General features: G+C 39.1%; 1 long non-coding RNA gene across 1 annotated transcript; it reads right to left on the bottom strand.

The window, feature by feature from the left end:
• Positions 1-945: 945 nt before the first annotated feature.
• On the bottom strand, positions 946-4228 carry LOC106043260 (uncharacterized). The gene is made up of 4 exons (XR_007158501.2): positions 3893-4228; positions 2155-2233; positions 1153-1187; positions 946-1038 (listed from the first exon to the last, which is right to left on the bottom strand). It is a non-coding gene; the product is annotated as an uncharacterized lncRNA (long non-coding RNA).
• Between the last annotated feature and the right edge of the window lie 11999 nt (positions 4229-16227).

The raw sequence follows: 16227 nt of genomic DNA, 5'->3' as shown, positions 1-16227 counted from the left end.
CACAGGGCATAAATTTGAGTGAAAGACACCTCTCTCCTCAGAGATGGTATCTCTAACACTTGTACCTACACACTCTCAAGCATCAGCAACTGATTATTTAATGTCTTTTCACGAGTGCTTTATTTATATTAAAAGTGGGAATGCAACTCTTGAAAACGTGCAAGTCAACTTTTCATTCTCTTCAAAGGCTATTAATTTTATTACAATATATACATGGCATTTGTACATATACATCAATGTTTGAAACGCAGTCAGTAAATTTTCCTATATACGCATGGATATTTATAAGTTAAGTAAAAATCTACCATTTCCATGTTCTTATCTGCAGTGAAATAGCCTGTGAGCAAATTCTACTTTCTTTTTACTGTTTACTCAGCACAGTGAAAGAATATATTGATGGCTAAGTTTCTGTTTTTCTTCTCTACAGTTTAAGAAAATGGATGCCTACTCGTACTAATCTTGAGTATTTTCCACATTGTCCTATCAATTATCACTGCAGCTCTGACCTTCTTGCAAATGTAAAGGTAAAAAGAATTTGACATATTTATTTACAGCCATTTCCAAAACAGCTGTGCATCCACATGCTCCCCATAAGAGTTTTCTGCTCTGTAGGTGTTTCAATCATAAAACAATGCGGCTGGCATATAAAAACAGATCAATTTCAATAGCTGAATTTCTTAATAGGATGCCATTATTAAAGCCTATGATGCCATTATTAAAGCCTATGATGTAGATCTTACTCCCATTAATCTTTTCCTTACTGTCCTTTAGTCACATGAGTTGTGCTACTGACTTCATCCCAAACAGTAAATATGAAAAAGCACACCATATCACATCATTCCCATTTCTTTTATTCATTTATCTGCTGCTGGCATGTGAAAGGCCCTACATAGTTAGTCACTTTGTAAATGAGTGAATGGTGTAGACCTGGAAGCAGCCTGGCCCATCCAGAGCTGTGAAATCTTGGGTTCTGACCAGGGTCCTTTGGCATCAAGACTGATCAGATGGAGCTCAATGGAAGAATGTAGGTAGTTCTGCCTGGTAAAAAAAGATTGATGGTTTGTTCCTCGGAAGCCTTCACTGCTGTGAAGACCACATGTGCTGAAACACACAGGAGAGCCCACTGTTGCAAAGCTTTCAAATTGTTCTTACCTTCATAGCTCAGCCACATGAGAATACTTCAGCCCCTGAAATAGTAGAAAGCAGAACTTCTGTCTAGAATGTGTTTTTAGTTATTTCTTAGGTCAGATGTCCAGCTAACTATGTTATGGGATAATTAACATCCCTAAACAAAAAGAGATCATTTACACAAATTGATGAGATAGAATAGAAGGAAAAAAAGAAAAGAACCCAGTTGTTGGAACAGGTAAAGAATAAGAACAAAAAAGGAACAAAATCAAGCAAGACCATTACTCTCATACAGCATGACAGAGAACTGTCTGTTGCTTTCAAAAGTTGAAGTGGAAAATAAATGGCCTAGGGATGATTCACGTCCCACATAACAGACACTTAACAGTTGCATGATACCCAGGGCCACCAACCAGGCTTAGAATAAAAACAGGTGGCCCTAACCAACATGAGATGAAGTTGACGCCAATTTATATGAGATGGGATACCCACAAATCACCCACAGCCTCTCAAATGGTCAAGATCATCTGTGCCACTGAAACTCAGATGGTTGGTAATGTGAAAACTTCACCCATATAACCCTTTCCCCAGTATCAAGGCTACTGTCCTCTCTTTACACTAACACCTTACCAAACTAAAGCAAATTTGGGTTTTGAGCACTGAGGATTTCATCTGTATTTTAATGCTAAGACAGGCCCAAGGCTCATGCTTAGACCCAAATCCCACTGCTGTTGACATTTTCCAGCATGATGGCTAATGCCATGAAGGATGCCAGCTGGCTTGTCAGGATGGATACATGAATAGGAGCTCTTGGTCAAGCTCATATTCCACTGCACCAGGCAGAAGGATCACAACTGTAGGCTCACAACTAGGCACAATATCAAAGACAGCATAGCAGTACTCTGAGAGTTACATGGGATTAGCTTCGTGTCTAAATGACTGCCTAGAGACAATCATCTTGAGGAAAGACTACCACAGACCTCACCAGCTTTTGCTACAGCTGCAATGTCCATGTCTTTGCTTTACCTTCACTAAGATAAATACTCAGCGACGTGTGTTGAAACCAGTGAAGAATGGCTTCTCAAATGAGGCACCTCACTCACTGCTGCAGAGAGGATAAAAGAGCAAACTGTGAATGTCAGGAGCTGGTCAGATCTCTTCATGTACTACTGGAGAATGCACAAGCCCTCCTGTGCTACTTATGCAATTCTTGGAGAAGATGGGCTGAGGACATGGTGTATTATTGTAGCACTCTAAAGTGCATCAATTACATGTCAGATTTTTTTTTTAACTCAGAAAAAAAATGTCAAATACATTTCTGTTTAACATAATAAATAATCTCAACATAATTAAAAGGTTACAAAAATTAGGATAAGGACAATACTTGATTTATAAAATGCCTAAATGATTTCAGATGGGAAGTTACAAACCCATACTTTTAATCCAGTATAGAAAGAGTAAAGAATAATCTTTTTTTAATGACTTCAGTCTTGAACATATTTTACCACCAATACAAAGCTGTTCTTGGGTAAATTGCTCATTCTAGAGATTTCTAGTTTCCTGGCAATTAAGCAAGAAAATAATAGTTATTTTTACAGTTAACAATTACTGCTACTGTCAATAATTATCATAATGCTTTATCAGTAAAATTCATTCTGATTTAGGCAGAAGCACTGAATTGTCAACAAGACAAATTCTCTCAAAATGAAATTAGTTTTAGAAAGTATTTTATTTTCATATGATTCAATGAAATAGAAGAAGTGTATATGCCAAACTGATGGTATGACTATAAAAAGTCTCAACAATTCATATGTAATAATATGCATTTATTTATAAGGTTACAAAGCCTGAAAAGTGTTACAGACTAGATACTTGAGAGTGAACATAAGGCTGTCTGGATCTCAGTGTCCTTTTAGTAACTTATGATTAAATCATGCTACAGATAGCAAATAAAGCTTTTATTACTGGAAAATTATTTCATCTAGCACATAAAATTACTAGAAAATTCCTTTCTTAATTACAAATTTTACTCAGTTCTTTGGTACTATCATGCAAATGTTTCCTTAGAAGAATGAGCATTGCAAAAGTAAATTAGAAAAAAATAATATCACAGGTTTATGAGCTTGAAAAAAACTGTTACATTTTACATTTTTCATAAACGCACTGTAGGTGTAAGCTAAGGAAAAGAAGTGAAAGATCACAGATTCAGATATGTCAGACTTCTGTCATTCTCTTCAATGTAAAATGATCTTGCTGTTAAAAATAAACCGGGCCGCATGAAGGCCACGTTCTCTAACAGTCGATCTATGGGTCTTGGGGTAAGTCCCAAAAAATCAGCCTGCCTCAGTACTAGTGCTACTCTCCTTTAAAGGAAGTCATGAAATATTTTCATGGTATGGTTAAATATAAACATTAAACAAATTTAGAGCATATCAGAATGGGATTAAAAATATTTATTAAAGTTCTCTGCTACTCTGTTAATAGGGTTAATCCACTCTCAGCTGGTAGAAGTGAGTAAAAGAAATAAAAAAGCCCTTCTTGTTCTCCTGCAATATTGTGGGGAATAAAAAAGAAGAGCAACAGATGTCGTTCCTACAAGGTCCCGATAAGCTAGAGTGGCTTTATAAAGGAGAAAGACGCCCATTTCTTTATCCCTTCATTTGTTGCTGTTGCCATCTAGTGTTTCATAGGGGGCTGCTGGGAATAATGTTGACTTCTGCCCAGTTTTGTCATCTCTCTTTTAATCTAGTTCCATCACACTTACTTTTTCAGATCTGTTGAAATGATCCTTCTGTCCACACCTTTTTCACAACACCTTCCGCGAGCTTCCCTATGAATAAAAATAAACCCAGTTGACATCAAGCCATAATTTGCATGAGCTAGTTTTGCCAAATTCTGGAGAATTTGCTTGGGATGTGTTCCAACACACAAGAAGTTGAGAAAAAGCATCTCAAGGTCAGCACAAAGAAGGAGCGTGTAAGAAAGAGAGGAGTAACCAGACTCATCATCAGGATGTCTCATGCGACGAACAGAAGAACAAAAACCCTGCCACTCGCACAACTTTGTTCTGTAACTCATGCTCGAGGTGGTCAGTGCAGCAATACACACTTGTTTGCATGACTGACTCATGTCCTCACACCTGCTGCTGCTGCCATGGTCTCTGCCCTTGCAGCCCTAGCTGTTTGTGGCTGCAGGTCACAAGTTTGGATATTTTGTACGTTCTGTGCCTGTTGTCATGAGAGGCATGCTAGAAAGCTACCCTGCACAGCATATTATAGCTGACAGGCTGGTCACAAATGTGCTGCCATTTCTGCTGCTCGGGAGCTCCTTACAAGATTGTACTTATTCTGTGCTCTTGTCAAGAAGGCTTTTGTTAGTGTCCTGTACTGTGCTGAGGAGTTAAATGAAATGTTTCTACTGCATTTCAAGACCTATGCCAAGATCCCATTGGCTATAATACATCTAGGAACATAAATGCAGCTGTCATTCATAGATCTTTCCTCTCAAAAAGTTACTCCATGTAGTAACCTGACAACAAAAGAATCTGTTGCGGTAAATGTGCTTGGTTTCTGGTCTTCTTTCATCTGTGTATGGGGTCCTGCTCTACAGCATCCTGTTATGATGATACCTTGAAAGCATGTCTATATTCCCTCATTGTCATTCCACAGAAGTGGTTCACATCTTGCCCAAATTAGGACCACGAAGGCAATTAACTTTAATTGCATCCTACCAATATTGCATCTTCTCCTTCACCTTGGAAGTGCAAGCACTATTACTGGCACAGCTGTGATGTCGTCAGCTACCCAACATGGCCTCACTTTCTATTCTTTGCCTCCAACACTTTATTAGCTCTATTCACATGCTTTGCTGCATCTGTAAGAAGAAAAAAAAATCATTACAAGAACATGACTAGCTTACTTTTGGTAACGTAGGAACAGATTGGCTTGTTCTTGTTTGGTTTGGGGTTGTCTTCCTTTGGCTTACTATTCATTACATACTTCTCAGCTGGTAAAACATTTTCAGCCATACCTGCTTTAGTGTGCAAGGAGCGCTTCTGATTGCTCCTTTGCCCTGGTAACTGCTAAAGCGGATACTCCCAGGTAAATCATCTCATCTAATGCACTAAACCTGGAGCTCCATAGCTAGAGCTTCCCCTCAATAAAGATGGAGTGTATACAGTTATGATCCAGGCAGTAAATCTGGTCAATAAGGTACAAGAGGAGATGTAAGAACAACTTCATTTTCCATAAAGCGCTATAGACCCCACTTAATAACAGGTTCTGGTGCTTTCAAAGACATTGCTTTGCCTATCGAGTTTTCGCCCCCCCCCTATTTTTTTTTTTTTTAAAAAAAAAGGAAAAAAAAAAAAAGGTCATTGTCAGATTAGCAACACACACAGCAATTCATTTCTTTGATTTAATTCATACTGGTACCAGAAAGGAGGAAGTGCAGTGTGATAATGGGACTCCTCAAGAAAAAATAAATAAATAAATAAATAAACAGATGAGGTTTCCAAATCCTAATGATTTTTACTCATTATTTCCGTACCATCCTGGTTTGAACAACTCCCAGGGAATGCAGCCTTTAACTGTGGTATTTTGAACAGCAAGATGGACTTCTGGGGAAATTTGCAGGAGCAAAATTGGTTCAAAAGACAGTGGCAGCTATGGAATTTTTCTTAGATAAGGTAGAAAATCACATGAATAAACGACTTGCTGCTGGTGAGCAAAGTTAAAAGAGCAGTACCCCTCCTTGAGTTTTCTTTCTTGTCCAAGTAATTAATGTATTATTGGCCTCAGAAAAGGAGTGGGTAACCTTGTCTCTTACTCAGAGCAACCTTGCTAACATTTACCTTACCTTGGAAAAAAATAACACTTTTTATTTCTTTAGTGCATTTCACCACAAAAGGACAGAGTTGGCAGTCCTTATTGCAAGCAATATGTAGAGCAAAATCCTGATGCACCTTTGAAGGGAAAATGTTTTGGCTAGGGCATAGCAGTTAATTAATATTTTTTTTTGTTCACAGTACTACAGCTTCCTAGCCAAGGTCAGGGCTGCATTGTGCATTGTGTTGAGCACTATGTAGATTCACAGAAGGAGCAAGTTGCTGCTCAAAGCTCAATAGAAAGAAATGATAAAAAGCTAGAGGGCAAAATGGGAGCTCAGTGAAAGTAGGTGTAAAAAATAGCACTTGTCACATGAGTTCCTAGGGTTCTGCCCAACTTGTCATGCTCACAAAACCCATCGTGTAACACAAAATTCAGTGATTTTAGGCTATATTCTAAAGGGGAGAGGTGTAATATCAACTTCATTATCCTCCTGAAAGGGTGGTGGATAGCTATAGTCAGAAATCAGTTGGAGTTTACAACCGAACTAAGTGAACTTTTTGGCTTTTGCTAAGCTGAATGCTCTATTTTTATTCAAAACAGACCAATCTAAGTTGCATGTGTAGGAATTGTACGGTTTCCTCAGAGTGAGTGCTACCGCGCTGAAACACTGGCCTGAATCAAAATGAGTTTTGCAAGCAATATTGAAATGGAGATTCTTATATAATGTATATCTCTGGGAATCTGGGCATACGTGGGTAATGAATGTAATACAATTTTAATGAGAATTTCATTTTATGACTCAGGATACAAGAAGACATAACTTCTCCTAATATAATTACCTTTGATTAATCTGTGGGAGTTATTAATTTCAGACAAAAGTTTTGCTTTTTCAAATGTCCAGACTAATGAAATTACTCTTATTAGTCTGGGGGTAGATGATGACACAGATATAATAGGCACTGAAACAGATGTATTGGACAGCTTACTGGAAATTGAAATTACAGCAAATGAATATTGCACATTGACCCATGAACACAGCGGCCACTTTTCCAACAAGAATTCTTTTATCTCCCCTCTGTTAGTACTCTTAACATACATGCAACACAATCTGCTTTAAGCTATTACCAAGCACCTCTCTGAAACACAAAGCAGGAATGAGAAGGAAGGACTATTAAAGGAACAAAAGTATTCCACCCAGGCATATTACCATTATAATTTATATTCTGTATTCTGATAGCGGCCAAGGGGGTGAAAGAAAATTGGGCTCCATTACGTGAGGAGTTGTTCAGACTCTCAAGAATATAGTCTGAGCCCAGAAGAATTCAAAATCTTATTTCCAGCAAACCAAACAAATGAATACAAGAAACAGTAGCAGGGAATCCAAAAAGAGCTGATGAGGGAGCCAGTATTAAGGAAGGATATAGTGAAGGATATTACAACTGTTTAATCTGTTTGCTTCCAAACTGCTCTGTCTTGCTACACATCCCTTCTGTTAAAAAGGGTTAAGGAAGGAAAGCTACTTGTCTGCATTAAACTGATGGATATTCCTTGTTTGAGGTGATGCCCTTTGAACTGAGAATTTCTGACCTTCATGAGAGAAACCCAAACAACGTAGCTGGATTGCAGAGCAGAAGCAGGCCAGCAGTGAACCTGAAGCACAGAGACTGGTAAACTTCTAGAGAACAAGAAAAAACAACGACTTTTCCATAGTCCCGATGCATCCAATTTCTGTAGTACCTGGTGAGGTACTGTAAATCACCGGACTGAGCCCAATGCTGTAAGAAAGAACCAGAGCTGGAAAAAAAGCCTTATAGAAAGGGGGAATCTGAGTGCAAATGCTTTTATTTTTATTTTACCTAACAGATTTTTTATTTGAATGCTCATTTAAAAATTCTACTTTAGAAGCTATTTCTTGCTTGTGTTTTCATAAGGCCATCTGTGATGATGGAGAGCCTGTTTGGTATCTGTGGTGTGCTCTCCATCCAACTCAGAGCTCTGACTTACTTCAGGTACTGGCACAGCCACGCCCATAGCTATATCAGCTGTAAAGAAAATGTTAAGGTCTACAAATAATAAGAATCAGAATTTCTGTTTGCTTGTACCATACTCACACTCGATGCATGAGAAATCCAATTAATTTGATGTATTTCACATGCAGGAGGAGCAAAGTACCTGGTTAGAGGATGAAAGCCTACACGAACATGTTACTAAATGAATTTATCTCTGAAAAAAAGTTAAATTTTGAAGTCCTCACTTAAACAAAGCTTGAGCTAAATTTCAACAAGTTTGCCTATAAAAGGCTAGGAGAAAATGAAATATTATTTTTATTGGATTTAGCAGTGGGTGAATATTCCTCATTCTGCCACAAAGAAAAAAAAAAATACTTGCAGAGGTGGTAAAATAAAATATTATGAAAGATAATTGCTTATATCTAAATGTAAAACAATTTCCCTACATATTCTTACTTTGGGGCAAAAACATTATGAATGTGTCTTCTTTTTCAGGCATTATTTTTCCTCCAGCATGTTTGCCGTTATCTTTCCATATTTATCATTGCTGGCGAAGTCTGTCGCCAGTTGTGTCTGCATTTTTGGATGTCCTACATGCAATATATTAGGTGAAAGCAATATGTGAGAGTCATGTGCTTTCTTTCTTTCTGTATTTCATACTGGAAGCCAGCCTTTGAGGTCTTTACCAAAACCACAAGGAGATATTTTTCGTTAGATTCGCCTTATAGTTGTACTTATTTTTAAGTCAACTAACTTCCAAGTACTTATTTAGGTGTTTATAAGCCAACAAACTTATAAGTCGATTTCTCCTTGCAGTTGCTGGGAAGGGAGCCAAAATATATCTTTACTGAGTCAATGAGTGCTATGCCTTGCCCACCTGACATATCAAAGCTGAGCTTTGGAAGAAGCCCTCTCATTTTGGGCTCAAGAGTACCTGGAGACTAGCACATGGTAGAAACAAGGCAACAACTGTACTGGAGCTCCTATGATCTTGGTTTAATTTCTAGATGCTTTCTGTGACCTTTTGTATGTTTTTTGGCACGTTATTTAATGACTGTTGGCCACTGGCCCCCTTTACAAAATGGAACTAATGCAACGCTCAAAGGCCAATCAAGTGGGACTAATGCAACACTCAAAGGCCAATCCTTTGAGCTCATTTTGTCTCAGCAGGTAATACACAGAGGGGAAACTCCACTCCTTGAATGACAGTGAGGTTCTGCTCATAACTCTAAATGTTCTTGTAAGACAAATTATTAACACAAAAGCAAGATAATCCCTTTTACCCTTTAGAGAGGAACGTCCTAGGGCCTTGATTTGTACTGTTCTTATAGATATCTACAATAAAAGATTAAAATAACCATCCTACTTGAAAATTGCAAGGATCTTACACTTCTAATATTTCCCTAATAAATACCTCACTGTCACCTCCTGGCTTTTAATTATGTGGCCTTGTTAAGCATTAAAACAAATATCATTTACTTACTTAGGCATTCCTATTATCAGTGATTCACATGTACCTCACAGCTTTGTGATAAAGGCAGTTTTGCATTTTCCTTGTCAGCCTAGAAATAAGCATTCTATAGAACAATCCTACTCTCTTTCCCAAATTACAGCACAGTAATTGGCTTGTAGCTCCTAGTCACGAATGAGTTTTTGTATCTCCTACTTTGTTTTCTTCTCTCTTTCATTTCTATATCTACATCTTCATTTTAAGTTAGGAGCTGAAGAATTATTCAGCAGCACAAACCAACAATTTCTCTTCCCTGTAAAACTTTCTTTGCCATTTTAGCATATTACTAAAGATGCTGGAAATGTGTGCATTAAAGACTGTATGTACAGGAAGCCAAATCTTAAAACTACGTTGCAGAATCTACCAAGTGAACTTAGCTGCAAAGCATATAGATACTAGAATGCTAAAACGCATGATAAAATATACTGCGTTTTAGATATCACACTGGCAAGGGTGGCCCAAAGGCTAACTGAAGATGATCCCCAATTATAATAAAGCACCATTCTGTATTAGTGATACTAATGAGCAAAGAAATTAGACAGTGAAGCTCAAATGAAAATGATGATATGCATCTAGAAATCTCATTATTCAAGTGGTATGGAACATTCAACATAGAAACAGATCTGACAGTAAGAGTATTAATTTATCTTTAAGTTTTCCCTTCACATTAAAACTTTTGCACATCTTGATTTCTTGAAGACATCCTGAAATGCATAATTGGCAGCATGCCACTGAATGTGTAATGCCACTTGTGGTAAAAGGTATATAATTTTGTGTCCCATAGTGTCTCTGCATCATAAAATTAGCTAAGGATTATGTATTTCAAAGCAAGGGACTGAGCTTCAGCATATCGAAGCCATCTGCTGAACGAATCAGACAAAAACTGCCACAGTCCCCAAACCACTAGATACTGACAGCTCTACCTAAAAGGAAACACAACATGTCACACTAGTCTGACATTCCCTGTTGTCAAAAAATATGACTTGCATACTGATCCAGCAACCATCTGAGCAGCTTTAAGTACGGAAATGGTTTAGACTGATTTTGTCAACTGGACTGAGATAGAGAAAAAGTCAAAAGACCTAGGATCAAAGTGTTCCAGCTCCAGTTTGCAGATCCACTGTTCTCAGTAAAGGCCATTCATTTTGCGTGGTCAGGTTCAGACAAGGGTCTCAAAGATGAAAACCTAAAATATGTAACAAATAAATCAACTTACCAAAAAAAAAAAAAATTGCTATTCTGTCAAGGCAGTCATCAACAAGGATCTGAAATAAAAGTGTAACATTGAAAAGACATTGCCTGGCTTCATTGTGACAAGTTTACAGAATCGGTTCTTTCAGTTTTGTCTACATTATAGACCATACAGGGCCAAAACATAGCAACAAAGCTGGTCCATACTCATCAATACTATTTAATGCCACAGTATTCCTGTGGCAGCTAGCACTTCTTTGCCAAACTCATCCTGGGAATAGCATCAGCCAGGGACTCTTCTCATTAGTCAGTATACGTTAAGTTCACCCTGTTTGGGAGGAGTAGGGGATTTATCTGTAGAGATCATAGAGTCATAGAATCATTAAGGTTGGAAAAGACCTCCAAGATCATCTGGTCCAACCATTTCCCTATCACCAATGTCACCCACTAAACCATGTCCCTAAGTACCACATCCAACCTCTCCTTGAACAACCCCAGGGATGGTGATGCCACCACCTCACTGGGCAACCCGTTCCAATGCCCAACCACTCTTTCTGAGAAGAAATATCTCCTAATTTTCAACCCGAACCTCCTTTGGCACAACTTAAGGCCATTCCCTCTTGTCCTAGATATGAGCTATACCATGCTGTCTGTTCTCTGAGCCAAAAAACATGTGCCTACCTTAAAAGTAGAGATGTAGACTTTATCATAGGAAGAGTCATCCTACATGCAGTCCTTTATCATATTTAGTGGGACTGACATCCCTGATGACTTGTAGGTGAACTTTCCACGCACCTGTGGATGCTGTAATGTGTAGGAGGGCGGTATCTCTGAGTTAAGGAAACTGCTTCCAGTTTTCAAGTCAGAGAAAAGAAAGATTCCTTACTTTTCAAGAAGAAAATATTCTCTGTCTGCAAATCATAAAAGACCTAAAGAATTTTCTGTCTTTATGCATTGTTCCATTACTCCTGCATGTACTCTGGAAAACAGTGGCAAAGTGACCAAGCCATGAAAAAATTGCTTTGACAGAGCACTGGCTTTCATCTGCAGCACAAAAGTTGCCCACTTTATGCCTAAGATAGTTGTACTGGACTATGCTTTCTATTCTGCAAGCAACTGGTGGTGAGCTTCCCAGTGGGAGTGTAATTTACCAAGTGATAGGATAGTAGCTTTTGCTCCCTTTTGCCCTGCTATGTACTCCAAGGGAAAAAAAGAAAAAAATAGAAAAAAAAAAAAAAACACCTGTAGAGGCACCACTGAGGGACACAAAGCAACTGCAAGCAGAACCCTCCAAGCCAGGGGACTATTGAATTTCAGAGACATATCTGTAACTCTGAATGGTCCTGTCTTGTACTCTTAGAGCCTCTTGACATCACATCAGACATCTTCTTTTTTTTTTCTTTCTGTACTTCAAGATTTCTTTTTCTGCAGTTAACTCCTCTCATCGTGCCAGTAAAATAAAAGCATGGAGCTATTGCCATATACCATATGGTGCCAGCACTCTCTTCATTCTGTGCATTAAACCTTTAGCCTCATGTCTCCGTGTAGACTACAAATTCTTTGGGGCAAGGAGACCTTCTACCACTCAGTGTTCATTGAGTGCTTAGCATAAGATAACCGCATCGTTCATTGGTTGTTAGACATGACTATAATAAACATAATTAATAATAATAACCTTTTTAGCAGTCCACCAATTACCAGAGATCAGAGGAAAACCTTGCAGGAAATGGAAGAGATGCCTGCCCTGTGATACTTTGTGTGCCGTTCCTAGTACAAATTAGGACCAAAAAGAAAATTGTTCATAATGAGCTCTACATGAAAGTCTTTGCCGGGAGGAAAGTACTATACCAGAAACAAGGGGAAGGGCTCCTCCTGGCCTCATCATTGCTACAAGCCATTGGTCATGGCCTGATTGTAATTTTGTCTTTTAGATGTTGACAGTAATTGTGGCACAAGAGCAGTTGAAATGGGCTGTTGTTAGTGGTGAGCTCTTTCCTCATTTGCACAATTTGTTTGAAATCGGGATGACTTTATTTTTCCTCTGTGTTTTCTTATTCTTTCTGTCTCCCCAAGCAGCTCCTGTGGTGTTCTTTACCTCCTTCCTACACACACTACTTCTTCCTCACTTCAGTCTCTCACTCAGCACCCCAAAATCATCACTCACACCCCACATGACATGCAGCAGTCCTCCCCTCCACTTTTTCTCACAAAAGCTCACGTACGCCTGTTCTGTGTATGGTGTTCCCAGGTGGTGATTAATGAGAGCTCTAGCTGGAGCTAGAAGCTGTGATGAGTGTCTATATAATAACAAACATTAGTGCAGGCGAGGGAGGGAGAAGCATGCGTATCTTTTCCCCAGGCTGCCAACACACTTACTATTTCATAGCAACTGTCTGCAAATCAGAGAAGACCTAAAGAATTTTCCATCTTTGCTCATTGCTCCAAACATGGAGCTACTGGGCCTCACTTCAGGCAGAGACTCCTGAAGGTCCTGTTAGCTTCTGAGGTTCATGATAAACTACAGAAGAGCCAGGCCCATACCATATAGGTGGAGAGGATCTGCACCTCCCCTGCTTGGCTATCGTGTTAACTCTGCAGAGATTGAAGGGATTTTCTTACTCTCTGTTCAAATGACAGAAAAGTTGGAAAGGTTTCTGACTCTGATGGTGGTAACTAAGTGGGACTTCCCACTTTCTCATGTCAGCTTTCCACTAAAGGACCTGAGGGGCTATGTCCTGAGGGTGTACGGAGGTCTCTGCTGTAAGCTACACAATAGTTCAAACCAAAAGACCTGCCACAAACACCCTCCTGCAAGTCTCCCCTAGTGATCTCATTCAATCCATCTGATTGTATTTCAGGTAGGAACCGTTTAGGTCCCATCATGATGTGCTTTGTGGAAAACTGAGAAGTGTGCAAACAGAACAAGCGACATTTATTCTCTACTTCCGAGCTTTTAACCAAGAAGCTTGATGATATACTGTGATTGGATAATGATTCAGGAAGATTATTGGAGAGGCAAAATGCAAAGAAAGATGTCCAAAGGAAACAACAACAACAACAGTGGCAACAGCAAACAAACAAAACATAACAAAACAAACAAACAAAAAAACTGTGATCCAAACTAGATATCCATTATGTCTAATTTTATGCTGAGCTGGAGTAGAAAATGTTAGACTGCTGTGGGGCAACTACAAGAGAACAGCTAAGTTTCTGTATCATAAAGAAAAGCTTTCTTGCAATTGCACTGATAATAATGACTTAAATTAAAAGTCGTGATGTCAAGAAGCTCTTTCTATATAAATGTTATAGATTCTAACAGGACAAAATCACACAAAAAAAAACAGGACAAGGTAGTTTAGACTCTAGCTTGCATATTGAAAGTATTTTAGATTTACACGTTGCAAATATTTATACCTGCCATCAGAACAGGGAACAGTATACAGTAAAGCAGTTACACAGTGGAGAGCAGAGTGTTTAACGAATGTCCAGACTCTGCCCTGGCTGATATCCTATCCAACCTGTACACAAATGAAGACAGAATGTGACCTAAAGCGCCAGCCGTTGTTCTGGATTGCCTTAATTTGACTACATTAGATCCTCTCACATCATTCCTAATCTTGTTTTCCTTTGTCTAAATTTGTCATATTTGTTCTTGGCCTCTGTTATCTTTGCAGTTTGCTCTCTTCTAGCTAACCATTATACCTCCTCCTTTTCTTCCCCCACTTGCACTCACCGCTGACTATGGAATATAGATTTGAGATAAATGAGGAGCGAGCAGAGATCAGAATCTATTGTGCTCATTAAAGAAACTTTCTGACTGCTTTGCTTTTCAAGTAAATAGCATATAACAAGCAGTATGCTGAAAGATGAAGATCCGGGTTAATGAAAGACCTTGTCCTGTTGTAAGAACAGTCAGCAAGATGATGAGTCACTGCTTTAGCCTCATACCAAGGGACATGCAGGTTTGCCTTATAGTCCTTATCTCACAAATCACATGCATACACATGCTCTACCCAGGCTGATCCTTAGGACAGAGCTGGAATCAAATTACATCCTGTTTGAAGAAGGGAATTACCGGATCACAGGGACCTGGCCTTATTATCCCAAATGCCATATCATTTTTTAATATGAATGCATCAGTATCCATTCTGATTGCATTGATTGCATTTATGCTCTGCTCTTAATAATCCCATTACAAGATGACTGTAGAAGAAATCATGCTGGAGTTTTGGGGATCAGACTCTCTCTACATATCTACACAAAAACTTCAGCTGTGGCGGTGTCACGAATGAAGTTAAACACTTCACTCATAAGAGAGAAGCAGCAATATATTTATTGATATGTTGTAGTGATCTAACACTTAAGACAGTGGCTTACCAAGGTACAAGATGGCAAGGCGCAGCTGATTATTTCCTGCACAGAGGACAGGGTAAGTCAGATATGTCAGGGAGACCCTCCCATTGAGTCTTGAGGTTCAGAGTAGACCCCCTTGTTTTCTAAACTCCTTGAACCAAAGAGATAAGGAGCCTAGCTGTGGCTGAATCCACTCCTAGTCCCAGACCTGGTTCACAGTTTATGTCTAAGGATTCTATGTGCACAATCAGTCTAAGATATAATCTTAGTGAAGCTTACAAAGTTTAGCAAGCTATTAATCACTTACCAAGGACCTGTTGTGGCAAGGAATCTCTTGAGAGGATTAAGGGATTTCTGCAGAAGGCGAGACCTCAAGAGGCATCCCTACTCAAGGGGACATCTTATTATGCAGCCTGCTGCCATGCAGAAGAGCTCAAAGGGCTCTTGGCCTGCTCACTATTTATGGGGTAAGATGATGGACTAATAGTCACATTGGTTTTTTAGTGCATGCTCTGTTGGCCCTCAGCTGCTGAGCAAGATGCCCCCCTGTCAGTTTCTCCAGCACCCAGCTTGAGTCGATGTTGTGATCACTATCTGCTGAGCAAGACCTTGGGTGCAACAGCCAGTGTTTGAGCAAGGCAACGGCCAGACCAGAGGTGGGGGCAGTGGGGATTTCACACTGTCACAGTGGACTGGGATTTCTCTGGTTTCTAGTCTTGAGCTACCTGAGTATCACTCTGCTCCCTAAAAACAGTCTCTTGTTATGTCCAGCTCTTCAGCCTTCTAGAAGCAAAGATACTTGCTGTAGCATCTACAAAAAAGACATGGCATAGCTTGAGTCTGAAGGGAGGAAGAGAAAGTGAAATTTGGGAACATCAGGACATATCCAGAGGACTGGGCAGGATCTGCTTTTCAAACATCAGCTACATTTTGTCAGCCTTTAAAGACCTGGATGTGTTGAGAACTGAGTTACCACCTCAATTAAAATGTTTTATTCCCCAGAATGTCACTGTAAAATCGTTTATCTGTTTCAGAAGTTTTAGTCCAAGTCTGAAAAGTATGGCTTGTACTAAATAATTCCCTTGCCAAGAGCTATACTGGACAAATATCAGAATGCTTTTCTCTTGATAGCATTTTACAGGTATTTTAGAGCCTAAAATCATAGTTCTACAACTTTTATTTAGACACATCTCAGTTTGAAATCTGA

Source organism: Anser cygnoides, chromosome 2 (genome assembly GCF_040182565.1).
Source record: "Anser cygnoides isolate HZ-2024a breed goose chromosome 2, Taihu_goose_T2T_genome, whole genome shotgun sequence".
Lineage (NCBI taxonomy): Eukaryota > Metazoa > Chordata > Aves > Anseriformes > Anatidae > Anser > Anser cygnoides.
Note: the sequence above shows the minus strand (reverse complement) of the source record. Positions and strands in the feature narration are given on the sequence as shown.